The sequence below is a fragment of the Drosophila takahashii genome, chromosome 2L (genome assembly GCF_030179915.1).
Source record: "Drosophila takahashii strain IR98-3 E-12201 chromosome 2L, DtakHiC1v2, whole genome shotgun sequence".
Lineage (NCBI taxonomy): Eukaryota > Metazoa > Arthropoda > Insecta > Diptera > Drosophilidae > Drosophila > Drosophila takahashii.
In genome coordinates this window covers 36,231,115-36,236,649 of record NC_091678.1, presented here as the reverse complement: position 1 = coordinate 36,236,649, position 5,535 = coordinate 36,231,115, and positions in this window count along the sequence as shown.

The window sequence follows — 5,535 nt, the reverse complement described above, 5'->3', positions numbered from 1 at the left end:
AGTAACGGGTATCTGATAGTCGGGGCACCCGACTATAGCGTTCTCTCTTGTTCATATTAATATTGGCTAGACAGAGGCGAGGTAAGAGCGGAGTGTGGGGTATGGGAGGTTAGGCTCTCCCCCATCCAGCAATATATATGCATACTAGACTGGGTCGATTTGTATGGGCAAAAAAAAGTGATAAATCGTAGGGGGGGGGGGACGCAATCTAGGAAGAATTCTAAGCAATATTGCAAAAGAAACTATATCTTGAAAACCACATTTGACCCTCCGCATTTGCAAAAGAAAAAAACCCAGTATTTGATGAAAAATATCACAATCTCTGGGCATTTCTAAGCCATATTGCCCAAGAAACTATATGCCATAAACCACGTTTGGCCCTCCGCATTTGCAAGAGAAAAATACTGGTATTTCGTTTTACTTTTGAGTAAAATAAGTTTGCAACGCAGTGAAGGAGACGTTTCCGACCCCATAAAATATATATATTTTTGATCAGCATCACTAGACGAGTCGATCTAGCCATGTCCGTCTGTCCGTCTATTTGTTTCTCTCAGTTTTTTAGCTATCGGGATGAAACTTTCCCAAAAGTCTTCTTTCTATTGCAGGTAGTATAAAAGTCGGAGCCGACAGGATCTTATTGCTCCCATAGGAAGGATCGATAAAAAAAAAAACGTTAAAAAAAATTCTAGCTTCCGTGTTTTTTGAAATATTACCCTCTACTCTTGGGAATATTATTTTTTAAATATTTCTGAATTTCGACTTAAATATTTAAAAAATCGGATCACTATATCATATATCTGCCATAGGAACGGTCGAAAAATTAAATGGAAATTATTTTAATAAAAAAATCGAACTACTTATCATATAGCTGGCAAAGAAACGATCGAATTTTCGATTAATTTTAATTAATGTGAAATAATAGAAATTTTAACATTTTTGCGATTTGTAAAGTAATAAAATGATTTGCTAGTGTATATAAGTTTCGGCTTGCCGAAGCTAGCTTCCTTTCTTGTTTAACTATTACACAGGCCGACAAAATGTGACATGGGTCGGGCATAGCGTCATAATTCTTCCGTCATAATTCCTCACAGTACATTTGGTCCGAGAACTTATGTCGTTTTTTTCTGGAGAAATTATGCCGCTGCTAAACGTCATAAGACCGCGCAAAATTGTGTCGTTTTAAAATTATTTGTGGAGAACTTATGACGTTTAAAAGTGACATAAGTCCTCCGAGGAATAAACGACATAATTTCTCCAGCCGAGAAATTATGTCGCTGCCAAACGACATAAGATCGCGCGAAATTATGTCGTTTAAAAATGAGTATACCATACATATATAGGTATATGTATACATATATAGAATATGTAAGGTACTGGGCCTGGTTTATTTAATAGTACATAAGATATTTGTATGGAATAATGATAAATCAATAATAGTTGGTTACGAAACGACTTCGAAGAACGGAACTTAGAGCGACGACACTTAGAGCAACGGAATGTAATGACTCTTGACGACTTGATTCAACTGGATTTGCGATGGACCCTCCGGCGTACCAACTTCTTGTACTCGGACTTGATTCCACGGCGACGACTTTAATTTCCTCTTAGCAATATTCTCCCGATGTGATCTCTTCGGTAGTTCAACTCTCTGTGTGTTCCTTCCACTTTTCTTGCCCCAGTCTTTCTTGTCTCCATCCGATCTGGCCACACCGTCTATACCGAAGCACAGCTGACCTGGCCGATGACAGCTATTGATATCGTGAACTATGTTTGACATTCGGCCATCCTGATACTCCGAGTCTGACCCAGACGATGGTCCATCCTCATTTTCGACTACGTACTTCCATAGCTTCATATTATCCGAACTAGTCGATGTAGCAATCAGGTCATTCAACTAAAGCAGCTTTTTTGACGTCATTTCGTCAATTTCTCTTCACATTGGTTACTGTATAAGGACCAAGGAAAGAGCTAGCAAGCTTTTTCCCAGCAACAAATTGTGTCCTCTTTATGGCTACTAGATCTTCTTCTTTATAAACTTTTTCCATAACTCGTTTCTTGACGTAATTTCTTTTGTACTTCTCTTGGGCTTCTTGAATTTGAATTTTCGCCTCCTGGCGTAATTGGTTCCTTTCCATATCAAAATCATTGATCATTTCTTGTTCCAGTACAGCCAACACACTATCGCAAACTTTGTAATGCATTTGTACACCAAACAGCAGTTGAAACGGCGTCTTCTTCGTGGAGCAGTGGACGTGCGAGTTTATGGCTTTTTGTACTGTAGCTACAACCTTATACCATTTAGAAGGATCTTCTGCAGACAATTTAGCGACCATCGAAATTATTATCCTGTTTACGCGTTCAATTTGGCCATTTCCTCTAGCAACTCCTATAGTAGTCCAAACATGTTCAATGCCATTTCCTACGACGTACTCCTGAAATTGATTCGATGTAAACGTGACTCCTCTGTCGCTTACGATCCGTACTGGGTGACCAAATACTACCGACCATTCCTCCAACTTCTTCGCAACCTCGTCACTTCCGCTGCTTTTGGTTGGGAATAACCAAACAAATTTGGTAAAAGCATCCACGGCTGCAAAAACGAACCGATATTGCTTAGATGTCGCATCCATTGGTCCAAGGTGATCCACATGAAGAGTGTGCGGTGGTTTATCTCCCTTCTCAATGCAATACAGAAGACCTTCTTGCTTTCCAACTTTTTTATTTATAAGAATGCATTTGACACAATTGTTGATAATGTGGGCCACCAGAACTGCTGTTGCAAGGCATGCATAGTTTTCTGCAGTGCGAAATGACCGACGTCGTGGGCTTCCTTTATAACTTCGTACTCTATTGACTTAGGTACAACCATAACATCATTTCCATCCACCACTTTGAACAGGATTCCTTCTTTTAGTTGAAAGTCTTTGTAGGGCTGCGACTTCAGTATCTCGAGAATGGCAGAGATATAATTGTCCTTTTGTTGGGCCATCTTTACTTGAACAGAGACTTCTGATGTTACCGTAAAAACATCAACTGGTGACGACTGAGACTGTCTACGTGTTTCATTTTCTCCCCGGCGCGATGCTCAACATGGAATGTGAAGTCCTCGAGGTATAGAATCCAATCTGCGACTTCTCTTGGTACATCTTTCTTTTCTACAGTCTGGGAAAACGAGGCACAGTCGGTTACCAATTTGAATCCAATCCCCAGAAGGTAGTGGCGAAACTTCTTGACAGCTAGGTAAGCTGCCTTTACTTCAAGAATATAACTGTGAGAATATAACCGTCGAATCTCTGCATCAGTATGCCCCCGAAACCGTTCATTGAAGCATCAGTGTACACTGTACAGTTCTGTTGGCGCTTCTCTGCAATATAACCGAAGGACTGGTTCTTGCGATAAGATATCTTTCAACTCTTTTATGGCGTTTATCTCAGCTGCTTCATATTTTGCTGTCTTCGATTGTGTGACCCAAGAAACTGATCCTTTTCTCTAAGAAATGGCACGTAGTCCATATTTTGCGGCCTCCCGTAGTACTTTTTCCAACTTCATTATGCATTCTTCATCCGTTTGTGCAAAGATAATTATATCATCAACGTAGATCTGCATAACGTCATCTTGAATTAGATCTTGGAAAACACAGTTGACAAAACGGTTAAACACTGCGGGTGAATTGCAAAATCCGAATGGAGCTTTGCAGAATTCAAAAAGGCCCTCTTTTGTTATGAATGCAGTGTAGCGGCGACTGGACTCTTCAATCGGTACATGTAAGAAACTATTTTCCAGATCCATGACTGTGAACACCTTTGCCGTTTGCAGCTTTTCTAAAACATCATCCATTAGTGGAACAGGGAAGCTGTCTCTGAGTACCATCCTGTTTAGCTGGCGGAAATCAATGCAAATTCTGTTTGTGCCATCCTTCTTCCTTACGACGACCACTCGACTTGCGAAGTTTGACGTAGACTTCCGTATTACGCCCTCCGCGAGCCATTTTTTCACTTGTTGTCTTACGGCATCTTCCTCTACTGGTAAGTATCGACTCGGTTGGTGACGGAAAGGCTTTATCTGCTCATCAGGTACTACCTTTAATTGAACAGGACACTCAACTGGGGGTTCAATCGGCTTGTACTTGTCGACCATCGATTGGATGAGCGGCTTAAACTGTGGGGAGACGTTAATGTTATCCTCGACCTTAACAATGTTATAGATACTTAGCTCCTCTCCTCCAGCGCTCTCTGGCTGCGCTGACACCTTGGTGAATGTGAATCCATTTTCATCTAAGATGACCCGAAACTTGGATGCGAAGTCAAAACCTAGCAGAGCTTCGACTTCGATATGGTTATCCTGAACTACAAAAAATGTTTGCTCAACAACCAGTCCATCGACGTCTACGCTGCCGATGAAGGTACCCAGCGGCTTTGTCTGAATGTTTCCTAGACCTCGCAGTACGGCATAACTTTTTTCCAGCTTTACGTCGACCATCTTTTTAAACGCTGAGTAGCAAACAATTGATACGTCCGCTCCTGTGTCTACAAGGCACTGTATGTTCAATCCGTTCAGTCTGATCCCCTTCAGGCGCTTTTTCAGGTCCTTAGAAATATGACCAATACCATAACATTTAAAGCATTTGGTGTCCGTCTTGCAGTCCTTCCTCAGGTGGTCCGCTGATCCACAATTAAAGCAACGACTGGTGCGTCTGGTTACAGTAGACATGTTTTATTTGGCACCACTGTGCTGCTTGACTTGGTTGTTCGATTGACACTTGCGTTGGTATATCTCGAACTTTTCTTTTAGCTCTTGAAACTCCTTACAGCTGTACAAGTTAAACTTAAACTCACTTGGTATATCCAAACCATCCACAATGTACGCAATGAGAGACTCTCCGCCAATTGAGCCCTGTAAAGCTATATTTCATTATTAAAGCAAGCAAAGAATACCGCCCTATATCTATTCTTCCATACCTCTCGAAGGTGTTTGAAAATATTGTCGCATCACAAATAAATAATTTTATATCTGTCAACAGCCTCCTTAATGATCATCAATCTGGATTTAGAAAAAATCGTAGCTGCACATCAGCCATCTTAAAAATAACAGAAGATATTCGTCAACAGACGGACAACTCTTATGTCACCTTCCTACTGTTGCTGGACTATAGCAAAGCGTTCGACACAGTGAATGATGAAATCCTGTGGTCAAAACTCAAAAACTTTTATTTCTTTTCTAATACTGCCGTCAAACTTATGTGTTCGTATCTTAAAAACCGTCGCCAATATGTTGTATCGTCAAATATTTGTTCTTCGTTTGCGTATCTGAAGCGTGGTGTACCCCAGGGTTTGGTTCTCGGACCACTATTATTCACCCTCTATATAAATGATCTTCCGTCTGTGTTGTCGACATGTAGTGTCCATTTATATGCTGATGATGTCCAGATGTATGTTAGTCGTGCCTTAAATAGAATTAGTGAGTGTTTAGATATTTGTAGAATGGAGCTTGGTAAAGTAAATGAATGGGCAAATAACAACGGTCTCGCCATCAATC